The 21,749-nt window shown below is 36.9% G+C and overlaps 1 long non-coding RNA gene across 1 annotated transcript; it reads right to left on the bottom strand.

Moving 5' to 3' along the window:
• Positions 1 to 10,710: 10,710 nt before the first annotated feature.
• LOC145550327 (uncharacterized) lies at positions 10,711 to 10,970 on the bottom strand. Its single transcript, XR_014086235.1, has 2 exons — positions 10,886 to 10,970; positions 10,711 to 10,794 (listed from the first exon to the last, which is right to left on the bottom strand). It is a non-coding gene; the product is annotated as an uncharacterized LOC145550327 (long non-coding RNA).
• Positions 10,971 to 21,749: the final 10,779 nt, after the last annotated feature.

Raw genomic sequence — 21,749 nt, 5'->3', positions numbered from 1 at the left:
TTTAAAATGTAGCCACTAGTGTCTACTTTATGAATTATTACTATCATTGTACAGGATTTACTGTTTTCTGTTAAACTCCTCTGGAGTACAACCTTGTCACACTTTCTCCTATTCTTTCAATGTATTTTTTCTTGTGCTCTGTTTTTATCTGTGTCTATGCATTTGCTGTCTACTTTTCTGTTTCCTTCTGGTTCACTGGTTTTACTATATTTGAAGATCTTCTACAATTTTTAATCAATTTTATAATTCATATATCAAACATTTCTGCTTCTTCTGACCCTTTTTGCTTTAGTTTTGCTCTTTTTACTCTTCAATATTTCTGGTTTACTGTTTCCACTAATTTTTATACTTATTACTGTTTCACTATTCAATTGTTTCAACTATTCTGGGATTGCACTTATTTCCTTTTGTTTCAATTATGCTCTTTCTTAAACTCTGGTTTACTTTTTGACTTTTTCAAATAATTCAGGTTGCACACAAACTCCTGCTTTTCTGCTGAATTCTGCTATAATTTATATATTATATAATTTATACAGTATAATTCACTATTAATTCACTATTATTTATTAATATAGTATTAATAAGTAATACTATATTATCTTATTATATGTATTATCTTATCTTATGTCTGCAAGGTCTTCTCAACTTTTATCAATTTTATCAATTCATATATCAACTTTTCTGCTTCTTCTGACCCTTATCTTTTGTTTTGCTCTGTTTTACTCCTTCAAATATTTCTGGTTTTTCTGATTCCCTAATTTAATCTTTTGATGTTTCACTATCAATTGTTTCAACTATTTCTGGGTTTGCACTAATTTCCTTTGTGCTAATTGCTCTTTCTTACGCTCTGTTTCACTTTTTGACTTTTCATATAATTATGTTGCACACAAACTTTGCTTCTTCAGCTGAATTATGTATACCTTCTCTGAGTGTGACTTATATATATATATATATATATATATATATATATATATTATATATATATATTATATATATATATATATATTATATATATATATATATTAATTAGTATTATATATACACATATATATTTCATTGCCTAAATGGTCTGAAAATAGCTAGTTGCTAACGAAACAAGTGGTAGTTCCGGTTTGCAGTAAACGTTGTGCCCATAAATTATACAAAGCTTCATGGGGGTTAGGAATAAGGTGGATATATATGATAAAAAATATGTGATTACTGTCGAAATGGAGACTGACAAACCAAACAAGCAGAGATTCTTCTTGAATGTAACAAAACCTTAACATTTCTCCTGCTCTCTGGCAGCCTCTGGATGTTGATGTGGAGAAGAGAAGCATCAGAGCAGATATAAGAATGAATGTAAAAGAAATCATGGAAAGTATCAAACAATAATTTTACCACAAATAATCCCTCTCATATATGATTGTTGCCTATCCTGTCTGTTGCAGGCAGCCAATAAGAAACGGGAGTCATAAGCACGGAAAAGAATCCCAAACAAAGAACAGCTGGCAGGAGTCCGGTGGACAATATAGAGGGAAGACTGCAGTTGATGTGTGGAAACAACGTGAATAAATGATGACAATAAAAGAATATAAACTTTTGTCATAAGCTTATTGATGTCGATTTGTTTATTGCCGTCAATTTGAACAATTTCAAACATTCCCTTGATTTATGTGTTCCAAAAATATTTAAAGATAATATCAATTACTTTCTTATTGTGAAAGTAGAATTCAATCTATAGAGACTCACACAGAGAGAGAAACAGCAGTTAGACAATTTTATTGGACCGAGAATTTGGCGCTCGGACACCGGCGGAAGACCTGTGAGCCGAGAATTGCAGCGAGCTTGAATGATCGGCTCGAACGAAGCTCAGAGAGGTCTTCCCCCGGGCCCAGTCACTGATGGTGGAGCTGAGCTTGGAGAGAGGAGTCTTGAGGGGACCTGGAGGCATCTGGGTGGCTGTTGGTGGAAACGGAGGAGGTGGGTTGAAGCACGGCTGAAGCGGGTGGATCTGTGGTTGCTTCGCCTTTTGAAGGATCTCTTGCCAGGTGATTGGATCGAGGTAGAGAGGTGGTGCGTCCTTATTGGTTGGGATGAAGCCGTGGTGATAAGTGATGCCGGAAGCGTCTTACAGGTTGAATTTCCGCCTAGGGCTACATTTTTAATTTGAGTTTCTGTGATAATTTCAGCTCCTGCTAATTTATGCTTTTTGTTACATTTCACTATTCAACATTTTTAAAGAGTTCAGGTTTTGTACAAATTTTGGCTTCTGTTAATTAGTATAAATTAGTGGAATGACTATTTTTCTAAAACACCACTTAAAGTGTATTTATAGTTTAACACTTCCCACTTTGACATAATTAGATTCATAATAATAACTGACAGTTTAAATATGCTGAACTATGTATTAAAAAATACTTAAAAATACAATTGTTTATATAGCTTTGATAGATGTTTGAATATGGTCTCCAGTAACAAAAAAGCGTGTTATGATCGAATAAATAGGTTGATACGTCATCGTGACTGCTAAACACATAACGCTGAGTGGGTGGACCGCTCCAAGATGGCCGCCCTAAATCTCGTCAGCGACAATAGTGAGAGCGTCACTCATCACAGTCACAGAGCGCTGTTCATGACAGTGTTGAAGAAGCAGTGCTATTTAATAAGACTTAATCTAATACATTTTGAACTTTGAACAAAAGCCACAGTAAACATGAATACGATCCTGTAATTTCCTGCTTGGAATTACAGGATCGTTTTAGCGTTCGTGTTGTGTTTAAATGGGGCTCGGAAAAACTGCTTTGACCTGCTAACAATGGATTAAACAGTTGTGACTACTGAAAGGAAGTGTACCTAAGGCATATTATTGGAAGTGCGGGGAAGAAAAGAAGAAGAAAAAGGACCTTTCAGCAGAGATGTGGAAATGACTCATGGGCGCAGAATTTCTAATAAAATGCCCGCAATTGCTGACGGGCCCGGTTCGATGTGTGGGGTGTGACTGTTGCAGGCAGCCAATAAGAAATCACTGAGTCATAAAGAAATTAAGGGAATCCCAAACAACGAACAGCTGACAGCAACCGAGAGTCCGGTGGACATCATAGAGGGATGACTGCAGTTGATATACGGAAACAACGTGAATAAATGATGACAATAAAAGAATATATATATATATATATATATATATATATATATATATATATATATATATATATATATATATATATATATATATTCAAATATTTTCTGGAGCGATTATCGATTTATACTTCCTCCTTGTGAAAGTAAAAAAATTAATTAATCACGACTGTAAGTCGAATCTGGCTACTGACTGTAAAGGCTGCATTCCTTATTTGATTGGATGTGAAGACGCTCGTGAGCGCTGCATGTAGGCTATAAATACGTTCCATCCAAATCGCCGTTGGTCATTTTCAGCATTTCCAGAAGACGACAGAAGTAAGTTTTGTCTAAATTCTTAATTTCTGGGTTATTTTCTATGTTCATATGTTTCGAGCTACAGGTAAATGTAATAACATTGAATCGGAAGTAAAATGTTACAACTTTATTTATTGACTATTGTTTCATGACGTGTAATCGGGAGCCGCCCACCTCGGTCCAACGGGTGGATAGTTAAGCGGGCCAGCCCGTTGAGTTGTAGCAACCAGCCTTTAATGTTTAGTTCTATCGGCCCCCAGGTGAGATTTAAAAGGCGTTAAGTCGGTGGTCCTAGATAAAGGCATTAAATAATAATAATAAATCCAATAACTAACTTCTATAGTTAAAACCGGTGGCGCCACCAACGGCAGTTTTAACTTGCCGTTAAAACTGCCGTTGGGCGGAGGTTAAACTACCTAACAGTTAAAACTGAATGTCCGTTTATTAACACAGTTAGGTGAAGCCTAACTGTGACTTCTTTGGAACAAACGGTTCAGCCGTTGAATACTGAATATTGAATACAGGATTTTGGTTCAACGGCTAAACCGTTTATCAGGTGTTTATCTGCTGTAAAGTGTTGAACAGCTATTTAACCATTTGCCTGTTCAGTTGAAACTGCTGTTTATTGGGTGGTAAACAGCTTCTTCGCTTTAATATGTGTCCTTTGCCCCATTAAAGCGTGGGGCTGAGGAGGTGACACTGTTGACTCTTGATGGGGTTTGTAATACTGACATTTTGTTTCTGTCCTTCACTTCCCCCTAGGATGGCTCTCTACCATTATAACCGCACACAATCGCCGATCTACAGGCCACCACCAGTAAACATCGCAGTAATAAAGATAAGAGAGGAAGAAAAAGTAATTAGCTGGGCAGTAAAGGAGGGTAAAGCAAAGGTATTACAGAAAAGAAAAATCAAATTCTAACTGTCACAGATGGGCAAACGATTGGAAAAGTAATTATATTGAAAAATATTCAAAAAACCTTTGTAGGGCCAATCATATGTGATGAGGAGCTACGCCCTCAGGGGCTCAGAGCCGCCCCTTATCATCAACGTCACTCCGGCCACGCAATTTTATAAAGGTCCAAAAGTGAACGTCACTCCAGAGCTTTTACAGAAAGCAGAGGCCATTTTAAACCCAGCAGCACCAATGGCCCTTCTGGAGAAGGCAGCAGAGTCAAAAGGACTGATGACGGTGCAAGGGGAAATTGTGGAGGTAGGATTTTTCTTATATTTCTTAAAACATTTTCCATAAGAGAGGACATAATTTGCTAACTGTAATCTCAACTGGGTAGAAGATAACATGAAAGGCCCCATTACAGAACAATATGCAACTCTAAAAGTACTTTTCTTTGTACTTCTCAGTTTGCTGCGGTCAGGCTTGTGATGTCGGGAAAAATGATGGTGCCAATCCGGACAGTGCGGCTGAAAGAGGTATAATAACTTGTTTTAAGACTTGTTCAAAGCTGCAGTTGTCATTTATTTTTAAAACAAATAATATTGGATAAAAAAAGGTAAGTGCCTAAGGAAATGGCGTGTGGGGGTGTGGGGGTGTGTGTGTGTGTGTGTGGGTATAAATGTGCATATATTTTAAATTGAGGCATTCTAATTAAAATTATTTGCTAAACTTTGGAGATACACAAAGTGTGAAAAGTGCCACTGCTCAGAGCTAACCTTGTAATTTTTTGTCAACTTCAAAATTATGGAATGGCTTATTACATATTTTGATATCCTGGAAACCATTCAATACTTTCTGACTCAAGTCTATTATGCTTTGCCAAAAGAAGACTTAAATAAAGGAGAAACAACAATTAACATAAATGCACCACAAATCTGGAACCAACATCCACAATGTTAATGTTTTTGATGATGGTGTGTGACCAAATGTCATGCTTGTTGTTGCTTCATTTACAGTTGCTGACTGTATGATATTTTATTATATGAATAACTTTGAACTTGCTGATTGATGAAATGCACAAAACAAATGATCTTGGACTTAAAAAAACGTAAACCTGAAGGAAATAGCATATGTAGCAAAGATCAAACAAGTTGCTACTGTTATTTGACATTTAACATTGGTGTTGGTTTTCTTTTTTTGTTCTCATTTTGAGATGATAACATGAAAATTGACATACCTGATTATATTTCTAATATAATATACTATATTTTTGTACTGTATTAACAGGAAAAATGGAAGACAAAAAAGCGGCTGTAGTCATTGGTGTCATGGACACTGAAGACCAAAACGAAAAACATGTCCTCCTGGACAGTGATGAAGTCTTTCGGATTGCTGCAGATTTGTGGAGTCCGTTTGATGAAATGCTGGAAGACGGGAGCCTTGTTGTGGATATTGAGGTTCACGGAAATGAGATCAAAAAAATAATCAAAAAATAATTGCAATTTAAATAAATGTTTTCAGTTTAGTTTTTCAACTTTTTTCAACTATTAAAATTTTTGACTAATCTCTGGTTATGCTTTTTAATGGTATTTGTTGTGTTTCACTCTTGAAATTTCAGGTCTTTTAGAATTGTTTTGCTTGCTTGTTATAGTTCATAAAATAATCAGTTAACCTGTTCGAATTAAATTGGTGATTACTATTGAATGACACTTTGTCGAGAAAAGTCGAGCTCATCCCACTTCCCCATGCTGGAGATTTTAGTTTAATAGTAATAATAAATAAAATTACCGTAAAATTAATGACATAGGTGACATCAAGACCCAACAATAGAGTCAGACGGTAATAAAATTAATCTGGTTGTGTGTGTTGTTATTGTGTCCTGCAAACTTTGCTTTAATTCTACTTTTTTCTATTTAATCATAAAAAATCATAGTCAGGCAGAAAGAGAGTCATGGAACAGGAAAAGCTGATTTCCTTAATAAAGGGGAAGTTTCTGTCTTGCATCAGTATAAAAATAGTTCAGACCATTCCTTATCTTAAAGCATTAAAGGTTTTTAAAGAATAAAATATAAACATTTTGAGAGATTGGATAAAACCCAGAGTAAAATACTTAAAATAATGACTTATAATTATGCCAATAATTAATATTGGTTTAACCAGTGGTTGATGTTGATTTGATTATAAGAATATTTACACTTACTCTTACACTTGTGGAAGTACTTAAAGGTGAAACAAGTAACTGTAATTTGGTAGCAGATAATTACAATAATGGATTATTATTGGGTTCTTTTCAGAAATGTCTGTAATAACTCACCTTATGATTATAATAAGAGTAACTAATAAGTTATGGTTATTATAACATTATAAATGAATGTTGAATCAGATAAACTAAAAGGTTATAAATGTGATTTTGACATTGAACTTGAAAAGGTGTAAAATGTTGTAACTGTAATTAAAGGTCACTGATGTTGTGTTGAAGGTAGATGGTAGGTGAAAGGTCAGGGGAAAAGAGGAACTGATAGGAGAACGGAGAAGACTAAAGCCTTATTGCTAAACTTCAACTTGCCTAAGAAAAGGTTGGGCAGGAAACAGAGGTAGGAGGAACTGTTGAGCAACTTGGGGACATTAGAACAGACATCAGGTCATGAGGTCTCCAGGGTGATGGAGATGAGATCATCTGTCCAAGCAGTCAGCCAATGAGACAGGCACAGCAACAAAGCTAGCCAATGCAAACGCACCAAAAGGTGGATAAACCCTTTATAAGGTGGGTGCAAAAGAGGAATCTTTGGTTGGATCCTTCAGGCAGCTTCGAGCCAAGACGGAGATGGACAAAGAACTCTGCAGCTGAAGAAGAGCCGGGGCCACAGAACCGAAGACTGTTCTGCACATGGGGACCAACCCGTTAGCCCCGCAACATGTGGCTTCAAATCGCACTTCTCTCAACAGCTGGGTTTAGACCCCCAAAGACAAAGACCAAGGCAAAGATGAAGATAAAGACAAAGAACAAAGGCAAAGAGGAAGAACTGGTGTGTTCCTTCCGTGGGACCAGAAAGATCGTGAGACGAGGAGAAGGGAGCTACAGAGCTGCAAGACAAGAAGCTGAGGACCGCTACGCGCATGAGGAAGTCACCCTGAGGCCCGAGACCTGCCGCTCTAAGTCAGTACTCTTCCTGTACTGGGAACCTCCTGCTGCTGCAACACCTTCTTCATCATCAGGCCAGTTCTGGGGTTCAAAATGCCAAACTCTGACCGTCTCTCTCAAAGTTTCCCTTTTTAGTTCTCAGTGTCAGCATTAGGGAAAGATAGGCTAGATTATTGATTTTACTTATTTGATTATTTCTGCTACTGAATTAAGCTGTACTGACCCTTGCAAAATTGCCTTATTAATAAATAATTAGCATTTAAGAAAATCTAAAAGATGTTGTGGACATTCAATTAATGAGTCACCTTAAAGTTCTTTGATGGTTGTGAAATAGCTATGAGGTTTGATTCTGGGAGGAAAAAGTAGAAATGTTTTATAGGTTGCTTTTGGCCAAAACTAAAACAACACCCTTGGGACTCGCCCGAGTCACTAAAACCAACCTGGTTCAGTAACAAGTGCAAGTTGTAAAAAGAGAAAGAGCGACCGTTAACAGGTGTGCTCTGTGAAGCTAGTTGGTTACAAGCTACTCAATCTGGCTAATTCACAGGGTGAAAAAGGGTGGGACATCTGGAGGGAGGTCGTTAGAAACCAGGCTAGTCTTTCTCGATGCCAGCTTAAACAGAGTTTACTCAGTTCTGAACAGGGTAAAATCCCATCAGATTTAGAAAACTCAAATTACCCGTTAGATGGAGAGCTGGCTGCACATCTCCCTCCTCTGAGAAGAGGAAGTAGAGTGAGAGAGAAGGGGGGGAGGTGTTGCGCAACAACACCTCCCCCCCCAAAGTTCATATAACATAAACTTTGGTAATGAAATTTACACCATATATATATATAAGTGGAAATCCTTCACTTATTCAGTGGATTGTGAGTCTGAAAAGTAGTATGATGAAATTTAACTTATACAATCATATCCCTTTTCCATGCATTAATTCACAACGTTTTCTGCCTGTTTTAAATATTCTCAACTCTTCCGGCGCTAGAGGGGGTAAAATGAATTAAACTTCACTTTTTGACTTTTTTTCAGGTTATTCAGGTATATGTGTGTGTGTGTGTGTGTGTGTGTGTGTGTGTGTGTGTGTGTGTGTGTGTGCGCGCGCGCGCGTGCGTGCGTGTGCGTGTTTGGTGTTTGTGTAATTAGACTCTGGCGGTGAGGCTGTGAACCTGCTGTGTTGTGCTTAAAAGTAAAGGGAGAAAACGTTAAAGTACAACTGAAAACCACGTATTTCTTCAAGTCTGTAACAGCGCAGCTACTGTAAAAGATCTGAAAAAAGTCGGTTAGCAAGTTGCTAACATGTAAACAAATCGCAGTTCCTGTTTGCGGCAGAAGTTGTGCCCATATATTATACAAAGTTTCAAACCTTCATTTACACCATATACATGCAAAATGTACCATTGTGCACTGTGTAATATACATAACAATGAACTGACAGCTCTTTCTATGACTCCTCACATTGTGATGAAATCACGCACAAATCAGAGACTAAATTGCAGCAAAATTTTTCCTACCTTCTCAAAACTTAAGATTCCTCGCTCAAAGCAATAAAATTATATAAATTCTACTATAAAGTAAGAGATCACAATAAAAAATACCACTTTTATCAGTTCCCAAAACGTGGGTTTTCTGCACGGTCAGGTTGGAGAAATCCCCCTCCGCACCATTTAGCTTTTAGTTTCCACGCACGAAGCAGGAAGATAAAGGAGAGGGTAATCAGCTTGGCTCGTGTGATCTTTGAAGCACCTCATTCAGAGCTGCTAAAAATTAATTCAGAGAGCATGTGAGGGGGTTTCAGGTTAATTCCGACCCTGGAGTGATGTTACAAAGCCAATATTTTTAAAGTATCCAAAGTTAAGAGTCTTCTCTGTGTCAAGTCATACCGAACATTGTCGGTCAGCCGACCGAAAATTTACTTACACCGTATTTGATGACAGGGCATGTAAATGGACACGCCCCTTTAAATCCGTCAGCTGATTTTAATTAGCCGGAAAACCATAACATTTTGGGCAAAAATTGTATGCCGGATAGTTTTTGAAGGATGAAAGCCTTTAGCGGACCATAAAAATAAAAAACACGTGTAGCGGTTTTTTACGGAGATTGCCGAAGTCGGGTTTGAGAGGTTTTAAATAGTGATAAAGCTGAGGCATGTTGTTATTTTAATTCATATTTGTTCTCTTGATTTTGCTTTTCTTTTTGTCATTTTCAGAAGACAACATGTAAACTAACCTGATTGTAGATAAATAACATAAGAGACAAAAAGGCAGGAGAAATCCAAACCTGAGAGTATTGCTCAAATGGATAATGACAACCCAAACAAGTGAGAGGTTCATATTGAAAATGACAAAACCATTAGCATTTCTGTTGATGAGAAGAGACGGATCAGAGCAAATACAAGGGCAAAACAATATAATTATTGTTAATATATGAATCGAAGCGTCAATCTTCCTACCTAAGAGTCTTTCTACTTTTTTTTGTATTTCAGCAACATTCATTTAGAAAATATGTATTCTCAAGAGTGCATATTTGCAATTCTTATAATTCTCATAGCCATTCTTCAAGACTATCTCTTGAAGCTATATATATATATATATATATATATATATATATATATATATATATATATATATATATATACCACCACAATGTCCGGTTGGTAATGGCGAACCAACCGGACATTGTGGTGGTGGATAAAGAACAGAGTAGAGCCGTTGTGGTGGATGTAGCAATACCAAGTGATTACAACATCAGGAAAAAGGAGCATGAGAAATTGGAGAAATACCAGGGCCTCAGGGAGGAACTGGAAAAGACCTGGAAGGTGAAGACCACAGTGGTGCCTGTAGTCATCGGGGCCCTCGGGGCAGTCACCCCCAAACTGGAGCAGTGGCTCAAACAGATCCCAGGAACAACATCAGACATCTCAGTCCAGAAATGTGCAGTTCTAGGCACAGCCAAGATACTGCGCAGAACCCTCAAGCTCCCAGGCCTCTGGTAGAGGACCCGAGCTCAGAGGATGAAACAGACCACCCGCGGAGGGTGAGAAGGGAATTTTTTTTTTAATATATATATATATAACGGCGGGCCGTTATATATGATATATATTAATACTGAAATGATATTTATTATTCAGTATTAATCATTATTTATTTGTGACATTATTAATAATTATTTACTTGTCTTTGTATAGTTACATAAATATGTATTGCTATTGTAACCGGATCCTTTTCTGCGTTGTGCTGGTTTTTGAGTGAATGGACCGTGACACAGTTTCTTTCAAGCGGATGATTCTCGGTTTATTTCTGACGAAAATACAGACAAAACAACCGTGTTATAGGCTGCCCGCTCCAAGTCCTACACCAAACAAAAGTATAAAACAAAAATTAACTTAATAGATCTATAAATAAACTGAATGTATTTAGATGGAAAAATGAAAAGCACACACCTCTCCCGCAGGACAACATGTCAAAAGGGGAGGGGCTAAGGGGCGCAAACAATTTAAAGACAATACCACAGAAGAAGAAATAAAACGGAGGGGCTTCAGATCTTAAAATAACACGGTTAAAACAATGACAGAGGTGTTTCAGTAAGATAAGGAAACAGACAAATAACCAAAAGAAGACATTTTGTGTAATTATAATAAAAGAGAATTACAACCAGGTTACATTATTACTAAATAATTTATTAATTTATGAACGGCTGTGCTTTGTAATTTGCTCTTCATACATCAATATCAGAATATTCTATTCCTATTCTATTGTTATAGCCACTAATCATATTTAAATATGCTGAACTATGTAATAAAAACATACTTAAAAAATACAATTGCTTATAAAGCTTTGACAGATGTTTGAATATGGTTAAATGGGCTGATACGTCATCGTGACTGTTAAACACATAACGCTGAGTGGGTGGACCGCTCCAAGATGGCCGCCCTAAATCTGGTCAGCTACAAGTAGTGAGAGCGGTCATTCATCAACAGAGCGCTGTTCATGACAGTGATGAAAAAGCAATGCTATTTAATAAGACTTAAATCTAATACATTTTGAACTTTGAACAAAAGCCACAGTAAAACATGAGTAAAGAAGGGAAATAAGGAGTATATCTGATTTTGAATCTAATTATTTAAATTTTGCTTAAATGGTTTGCACCTCAGGTTTGCACCTGTGGTTTTGTGTAATCCTAATCTGGCCCGCCGTTAATTTTATTAACTGCGGGATGAAGAAAAAAAGACCTATAAGTATGGATGTGACCATGACTCTGAGGTGGATAATTTCTCCCAATGCCCGCTTTTGCCGACAGTCCTGCTTTAGTGTGTTAGTTGTTATGTCTGTGGCGAGAACAAGAGCACAAACAAGAACACGTTAACCTGCCACGGCTTTATGGACATGCGCAGTTGAGTGGCTTTAAGTGGCGTTCAATGAACGTCACCAGCATTTGATGAGCGCCTCTCCCACAGTAAATTACATTTATATTTTCTATTTAATATTTTTTATGACAGTGATGAAGAAGCAGTGTTATTTAATAACAATTTATGCCAATACATTTTGAACTTTCAACAAAAGTCACAGTAAGGCATAAGTAACGAAGGGAATTAATAATTAGTCTATATAATTTTGAATGTTATATTGCAAGATTGGCTCTTTCAAGTCAAAGTATATGTAGAGTATTTGTCATGGCTCTATTTGGCAAGAACATGTGATATCCCTGTAGTTGATTTTTCCATGAAAGGTACTCATTGTTCCCCTCACAGGAGTCAATGGGATAACTAGTGAAATGAAAACAGAAAAATTGAAAAGACATCTGATAATACGTCAGATGACTCTGCAACTCTATTCCATCATCTCAAAAATTTTATTTGACATAGTTATTTCTTTTCACCCTAATTTCTATCTTATTTGGTTCATGAACATAACAGGGTGGAACTTTTCTAACTAATCTACCTGTAGCTCTTTATGTGGTAAACAATTTTTCTGAACCATGTTGGGAGTTGAAGACCAATAAATGCAAATATTGGTATAAGTTTTTTAAATTACCAATATTTTCAATGCTCTCAGTAATAATCAGTAAAAAAAACAGGGTTTTCTTTACAATACAGTCATAAATGATTCGTAACTTCATGATGTGTTACAATTTTAAGAATCAAACATTATATAGTAAAAGGGACACACTCTTTAAGAAAAAAAATCATTATTTTTCAAAATTTAAATATTTAACTATTTGTGGTTCATATGTAAATGTTCATAACAGGGTGGAACACATTCAGAGACAATGGTGAAAAAAAACACATGTAATTATTAATTTATCTATTCCTGAGCTTGACCACTATTAATTTCTCATTATTAAACATGTCAGTGTTGTAACAAATATTTAAAATATATCTAGTGTCACTATTTAATAACAATTCGAGAGTAGTAGGGGAAATTCATTTTGAAAATTACCCCATTGCAGAGAAGGATCTCAATGATTTTGCTCAAAGTTCAATAAATATTGACTAATATAATATCACTATAATATATCTATATATATTAGTGATATTATAAAAATAACCAATGAATTGATGAAATAAGATTAGTAACCAGCTTCTGCAGCCGAGGATCAGACCGCCAGGGTCCCCTCCCTTGGCCGCCGCCCATAGCACAATGCACCCAACCCCTTTGGCCCCTCGGACTGGTGGTGAGCCCATCGGATGCCTCCTGGACGCCTCCCTGGTGAGGTGTTCCGGGCACGTCCCACCGGGAGGAGGCCTCGGGGAAGACCCAGGACACGCTGGAGGGATTTTGTCTCTCGGCTGGCCTGGGAACGCCTTGGGATTCCCCCGGAGGAGCTGGAAGAAGTGGCTGGGGAGAGGGAAGTCTGGGCCTCCCTTCTGAAGCTGCTGCCCCCGCGACCCGACCCCGGATAAGCGGAAGAAAATGGATGGATGGATGGATGAAGATTAGTAACACTTTATTTGAAGGGGGTGAATAAGACTGTCATGAAACTTTCATAAACATTACATAACACCTGTCATGAACATAAATAAACCTTCATGAATATTTATGACTTGTCAAAGTGATTCAGTAAATTATGACACTTTTAATACAAAGTTGACATTCAAAATATCCTTATGACAACTTGACATTAACCAATAAATCATTACTGTTTCAATTTTACTTTTAATGAAATAAACTTACCTAATTTTAATAATGCAATTGGTAAAGAGATTTTGTAAAGAGAAATTCTTTAAATCGGTTCTGAAAATCCAATATGTTTTTTCCTTTTCTAGAAGGAATTTAATCAGTTGATTGATGGAGTTATGAGACAAATGATGAAAAACAGAAATAATCCAGTTGCATTCACAATGGTCCACTCCAGAGTGAAGATGTTTTGACAGTTGCCTGAATGTCTTCCATCAGGTTTGAAGTTGACAGGAGGTGATGTTTCCTTTGATGCGCACTATGGGTCTAGCTCATCAGTCTAGTCGACTTGGCAACAGAGAGAGAGAGAGTCCTGGACCTGGAAACGGAATCTGTAACAGAAATCTTGCCTGTTTAAAAAACAGACCTTAACCTGGGGTTCTCTATGAAAAGAAAAAAGCTTACATTAACACATTTTTGCTCCCTGTCTTTCCCTCTCATTAATGTGCTTAACCAAATTTAATTGAGGAGGCAGTAGTTCGGAGACAGCTGCAGTCGTCTTGGAGTGGGTATCTTCTAATTATTCCCTGACTATCCATGTGAAAACAGCATCCCACTGCCCGTTTATGTGCGGCATATGGAACAACTGCTTCACTTTTCAAGCCTAAGGATACCTATTTGGCCATCCATGTGAAAACAGCATCCCACTGCCCGTTTAAGTGCGGCATATGGAACAACTGCTTCACAGACTAACCATCAAAATGTTTTGAGCAACAGAAATAAAGATGTAGTTAGTGGCTTTGCTTAGTGTTTAAAGTGCCCAATTTTTGTAAGTGCCATCACTCTTTCAAATGTAGCTCAATGTCTTGCAGTCTTAAACATTTTTTAATTCATTTTCATCAAGAAAAACCAAATATTTCAAAACATCACATGATTACAACCGCTCAAAAACACACATTACTCCCTCGTGATCACTAAAATATGTAGGCACAACTACGGCTTCAACTTTATGCTTCTCTGATTTAACATAAACGTGATCTATTAATGTACCTTTTTCAGTGGTTGGCTCATCAACCATTTGTAGGTATCCTTTATCAGACATAAATTTTGAGATAGTTGATGACTTCAAATATCATCATTAAAATCTCCAATCAGTGCTATTGTGTCGCTTTGTTTTTCAAGCCAATCAAACAAAGTTTGTAAATTTATTTTAAATAGTGACAGAGGATATAATGGTGGGCGATAAATTACCCCAAGGACCATTTTTAAATGACTAAACCGGTACACCAAACACTCCAAATTCAGCTCTGGCTGCTGCAGAACTTCAAATTCAATGTCATTTGCACAATAAATGCCAACACCACCATGTTGTTGGTCTTGCAACACACTCAATTGTGGATGCCTGTTAGAATAAGATAAATGTCGTGGACGGTTGGAGAAACTGTAACCATCAATTTTTACTGTATCAGTTTGAGTTGAAGTCAACCATGTTTCTGTAACAGCAACACATTTAGGTTTCCAATGCTCTGTAAAACAAGTCAAATCTTTTACATGCCGAGATAAACTTTGCACGTTCATCAGGAATACAGTAAAAGGAGATTTGTTAAATCGGTCCAACTGAATAGATCCACTCAAAAGGGGTCTCATATCCTCAAGAGCAACAGCAATGTCATCCTTACAATATATCCTCTTTTCATCAAAATCTTGAATTGTCAATCCTGAAAGACTTTTAACACGACTCACGGCCACATAAGCTTGTCCCGGGGCAAAGATTTTACTAAAAGAAACAACAGCTTCCTCAACAGTCATTCCTTGAACTTTGTGTACAGTACATGCCCATGCTAACTTGAGAGGAAATTGCCGCCGCAAGCCGCCTTTAACAGTGGCTCTGTCCTCCTCAGGTTCAATAGGTGTGGATCCAGCCAAATCTGATGATGCATAGTGGCAACTCCTCCTCTTCTTAATGCCTACTCGTTCATCATCAAATTTAACATACACCACTTTAGGAAACTTGTCCTTTTCAGGTATTAATATTTCTGTCACAGTACCAACAACACCATTAGCTAAACCATCATTAACATCCACATTTTTACACAACATAACACGTGCTCATTTGCCCAATAACAACACTTCTGATAAGCAGGTATTTGAAGCTTTTGCATGACTCCCTTCTAACAACCTCAATTTTCCGTTTTTTTTATCATTTACATAATCCTGTGCCCCAATTCTAACAAATTCAGGACAAGTCTGATATAATTGATGAATATTGTGCTCGCTCACTTGTTTATTAGTCGCAAATATGTGCAAGGCTGAGCTAACCTCACCCGTTTCACAATGTTTTAAAATGTTTATATCATCCGCCAGCATTGGTGTACTTTTGGAGCGAGTTCTCATCCTGTTAAGCAGTTGAGAAAATACAGCATCTTTTTGCCTCACAATTTCAGTTAATTCTACAATTTGAAATAACTCTGACCATATATTTGTGGCAACACCCTCAGCGTATATCGGCTTACCTCGAACAGGGGGGAGCTGATAGACATCGCCGACAGTAATTATACTGATACCCCCATATACTTTCGTGGTTTGTTTAATCTGACGCAATCGGCCGTTAACATATGATAAGAGATTGTGATCAACCATTGATATTTCATCTATAATAAGAAGTTGAAGATCACTATATTTGACACGCAAGGAATTTAGTTTATCTTCGCCCAAAGGAGTATACGGTAGGCGTACATCCTTTCCAATAGAAAAAGTGGTGTGGATTGTTGTCGCTTCTAAATTATACGCAGCAATGCCAGTGGGAGCTGTCAGTAATACGCATGTATTATCAGGAAACCTACACACAATGGACAATAACCATTTTGATTCATGTTCAATTGCCTTAATTAAATGACTTTTACCTGTACCGGCACCCCCTGTAATGAATATGTGCAATGGTTCTGGATTTTTTCCATTAACCTTATTTAAACACCACTGCCGGATTTGATAAAAAACAGAAAACTGTTTTTCATTCAAAGATCTAATCAACGCAAGGCCTTCAGATCTACTCATTTGTTTTTTCTCAATACTGAAATGTCTTTAGGGTTAGAACTTAAATCAGGAATATGTTCCTGAGCATCATTATCTATTGGTCTTTCTTTTCGTAATTCCACACACTCCAAGCGTTCCAATTCAACCTCAGGACACAACTCAGCCCATGTATCCTCGAGCATTACATCACCAGTAACATTGTCCACAGCCTCAAAATGATCAGATTCCAACTCAAATTCACTCCTATTTAAATCTACAACAGACTTTACATAATGTTTTGTTCCATCAACAAATCCAATAACACCAGTTCTGTAAAAGTCACCATAGGTTTCATAATGTGCAGGTTTAAGTTCACTATCAAAGCGATAAGGCAGAAATAACTGCATTATACTTTGATAAAACTTTTCTGGCTGTTTCGTTTCAGAGAAACGTGCATATCGAACAACTGCTGGTTTTGTCCGAGTTCTTTTTACAACAATCCCAAAACCATTGTTCAACTTTACTGAATTTCTACATTTCTCATTTTTTGACAAAACACGATACTCTGAAGCAAACGTAGCCAGGCACATATCAGAAAACACATCTTCATTCGGCCTATTCTTATAGCGGTCAACTATACCGGTCATAAACATGTCTTCTGGGGTAAGATCCTGAGAAGAAGCTTTTTCTCTCAAAACAGAGATGGGTAAACTCATTTTCACAATATTATCACCTGTTGGAATAAAAACAACTTTCCGAGAGCACTCCTTTAAATGCATGTTAGTCAGTCGGTACACGGCTTCTTGAGCAGAAACATCCCGGTTATGTAAATAGACACTACCGAGTGTCTTTAAAGCCTCTTTAGCACTAACATTACCATCTTTAGCTGCTTCTCTCTGCGCATTTCCCAACAGAAGGCCAATTTCACGCTCACTTATGGACATGTAAGATACTATATAAACACAGCATGCATATGCATCAACACAGTACTGGATATCAATATTTGCATTCCAAGCTTTTAACAGCAGCCTGCTATATTGATTAATGCAGATTTCATTAATTTGTCTTTTCAACACGACATGAGTATTCCTACTGGATCGCTTATATGCCGTTTCAAATAAACCTTGACTTATCCCCAAAGCTTGAAACATTTCTTCAACAGTAGTATATGTACAGTTCTCATCCAAGATGGCATTCTTTACACTAGTTAAAATATCGGTTGCTCTATCTCTCTCAATTTGTTCCCAACTTTTCTTGTCCTTGCTAAGACATTCACAATCTGCCTCATCAGTTTTATCCAAATTGCATTTGCAAGTCTTCACTGGATCTTGATATTTTTCACCGCGACAAATAAAGGTTCGGCAAGATGCAGGCCGTGGGAAATTGAAACGACAAACGGTTTTTTTCTTTTTACAAGATTTTGAATGTCGTTTTGAATGCTGCTGTACAGATGTAACAACTTCAAACAACGGATCTTCTTCAGTTGGAATTTCACATGTTACATACTTATCAATAAATGCAGTAACCTCTTCATCTGTGTTCTTGTCCAGAATTGGAGCACCAGAAATCCAAAAAAGGCAATGACAATGGGGAGAACCACGCTGCTGGAATTCTACACGATAATAGTAGTCTTCAATTTTTCCAATTGGATTTGAAGGAGACATTAAAACTTCTTTAACAAAAACATGCCATCTAAAATCAAACATTCTGGCAGCAGTAACAGGATTTTGACGCAGCAATTCACACTTATCTGCCCACTGCAACTGTTCCAAAGTCTGCGTTCGCCCTTCCTGCTTCAAAATGCTGTAAAGTAAATTTTTCCATCTCATATCAGCAGAAGAAAATGAGGCAAACCATGTGGGTTTTCCCAACATTCTAACACAAGCTAGCAAGTCGCGTTGAGCCGACTGCCAGAAGGCAGGTGTGCCTCGAATAGGTTTCAAGAAGCGATACCCATCATCAAACTGTAACAACTTATTTAAAGAGTCCTCATTTTTTAATACCTCAGTCATATTTTGAAATGTAGGACTTGTGCCTTTACGCAATGCTATAGACACTTTAGAGACAACTTGCTCCAGTTCTGACATGTATTGAGCAAAGAAGATGTATTCTACATTACGTGCAAATCTACCATCAGCATGAAGAAGTCTGTTATTAAAGTAGCGGCTTAAAGTCAAACGATATTGCCGCTTTTCATGGTATGTATTATACCCCAAAGGAAACAAAACAGGGAAACATTTTGCTTCATTTGTACAATCAGAAATCAATTTAACCGGGTTATTATTTTCACTTGGTGCAATATTCAACACATTATCAACATATTGATCCAAAGCTTCTTGTCCTATATCTACTGGCATAAGACAAGTGTCCTGGAACATGCAATGTTGCTGTCTGTCATGTAAAAGGTCATCATCATTTTCATCTATGGACATGTCCTCATCTTCTTTAACACTTTCATTCTTTATTAAAACAGAACTATTTTCTTCTGGAGAAAACTCATTGATCCAGATTCATTGAACTCTACATCTTTATAATGAGAATTACAATGATTCAAGTACCGAAGAGCTTCCTGGACATGCATTGTATCGACATACTGATAATCATAATGACCTTTGTATGTCAATTTACGCTTCAACTTCACAGGTAACAAAGAGCCTTCCATATTACTTCTTGGCAACAGGCTGCAAGTTTCAACTATATTTGTAGGGACACATGTAACGGGTCCATGCACTCCATTTTGTCCACCTTTGGGCAAAGCCAGCATTTTCATAAATGGTATATGTAAAGCAATTAAGTGTTGCTCCAAAGTATTCAAACATGCCAACTGAGGTGGGATGGGATCAACAGATAAATTATTACATGAACTTTCTGGGGGTATTTGACCTTTGCTCATTTTATAATGGCAAGAATAACAGATATACAGCCTATTCCGACAGGTATTAAGAGTGCATGGAGATGCACACACATCGTCACACCTATGCACATAATCGTCACTTATACATTTATCTGCAATTAAAGACATTTCTTTAGTTTTTCTGTACTGGTCTTTGTGACAGTTCAATATCTGATGCTTGAACAACAGACGAAAGCAAACGCAACAAACAAAATTTGGCCCCTCTTTTACCTTCTCCAAAAATTGTGCAACAACAAAATCAAACTCCTTTGACTTTTCTTTAATCTCCCGTCTTTTTAGCTTTACATCTGATATTATGTGCAACTTATGTCCTGGATAAAGGTATTTCTTTTTATTTGATTCTTTTACTTTTGTCTATGAGATTCATTTTCATTATACTTTTTAATGCTCATTTGCTTCAGTTTTTCTCGATAAGATTCGTCTTTCTTATATTTTGCAATGCCAATTTGCTTCAGTTTTTCTCGATAAGATTCGTCTTTCTTATATTTCGCAATGCCAAGTTGCTTCAGTTTTTCTCGATAAGATTCGTCTTTCTTATATTTCGCAATGCCAATTTGCTTCAGTTTCTCTCGATAAGATTCGTCTTTAGTATATTTATTAATAGTCCTCAGCTGAACCTTTTTGATAAGTCTCATCATCATATTTTGTTCTACTCGAGTTTTTCTTCTTTTCCTTGTATAAAAAATTTGTCTTGTATTTGTTATTCTGCTTAAATTTTATTTTTTGCATATATGTCATTTGAGTTTTGTATTTGATCATTTCCTTCCCATTCCTTTTTTGTCTTAAATACATAGAAAAACTGTAGTTTCTTTTATTGCTCGTTACAGTTTGTTTTGTATCTTTCTGTACTTGGGAAGATCTTGTTTGAATGGATTTTGTCTGTAATGAACCACTTGGATTACAAAGTTCAAAGCAACAGTCTTTATTAGCCTGCTTTACACACATAACAGCATCAAAATGATTATTACAGTTTTGAAGATACAGAGCTTCATGAGTAAAATTACTGTTATTTGAACTGTATTTGCTCCACTGTGTGCCATTAAATACATAAATGTCCAATCCCAACATGATTGCAGCAGATTTAAACTCAATTTCGGTAGCATAGTGACCCAAGTACTTCATCTGTGACTGGTTAACATATTCTGACACAGAAGCATAATCTCTTCCCAGAAACTCTTCACATTCTTCTATATTCTTGGTTATATATGAAACTACAGCAAGTCTAATTTTACGGTGATTATTCTGTGAACCGCTGAGTACATGAGATATAGCTCTGAAAAAACTGTTGGCATCATTTACAATATTTTTAGTTTTACACACACTTCCTAAAGGCCCTCCCAATTTTACTGGTTGGAAATTGTTTTCTTCAAAGTCTATTTTTAGTTTGTTGCACAGAGTTTTAGCAGTAACTTCAGACAGGGGAGTAAATAGCAAAGTCTCTTGATCATCTTGCACAATACCCACACACTCCTCTTGCACAAAACTCTCAGTTTTGACCATCTCTACAAGAGCGATCTTTTGTTTTGCAATAGCTTTCCGAGTTTTACATTTCCCAGAAACATCTTGATTTGTGCAATAACCATAACATATTTGTGACTTGGGCTGCTTTACACAAAGAACATTCTCATAATGATTACCATTAATATTTTGCAAATAGAGACCATGATTGCACAAACTGTTTGTAGATGTATATTTAAGCCATTTATCACTACAATAAGTAAAGATATTTATGTCAAAAAGTCAGCTGCTGCTTGAATCTCTACTTCAGTTGCCCAACTGCCAACATATTGCATCCTTGAAGTCCTAATATATTCTGACATGGAACAGTACTCATTTATGAGAATACTTGTATACATTTGGAAATTCTTTTTCAACTGGTTTGTGACAGCAAGCCGAATTTTGCGATGAGATTTCTGATTGCCACTGACAGCTTGACTAAGTGCTCTAAAAAAGCAGTTTCCATCACCTACTATTTTTTCTGTCATACATGGCACACCCAGTTCACCAACCACGCAAGAGACAGAATGTGCCCGTTCAAACTCTACATTCAACTTGCCACACAATGACCGTGCAATGTCTTCAGAGATGGGGTTAAAATACAATTCCTTATTTTGGACATCAGTAACAACCACATCATCATCACCATCATCCCTGTTTGATGTTTGCAGTTGTAATGAATGTCCTCCATAAGAATCCTCCTGTATATCACCATTGCTCCCTTCAAACAGACTAGTGCTACTTGGAACAGCAGCTGAATGTTCAGA

Source organism: Poecilia reticulata, unplaced genomic scaffold, assembly GCF_904066995.2.
Source record: "Poecilia reticulata unplaced genomic scaffold, P_reticulata-male-v2 Scaffold_33, whole genome shotgun sequence".
NCBI classification, from domain to species: Eukaryota; Metazoa; Chordata; class Actinopteri; order Cyprinodontiformes; family Poeciliidae; genus Poecilia; species Poecilia reticulata.
Note: the sequence above shows the minus strand (reverse complement) of the source record. Positions and strands in the feature narration are given on the sequence as shown.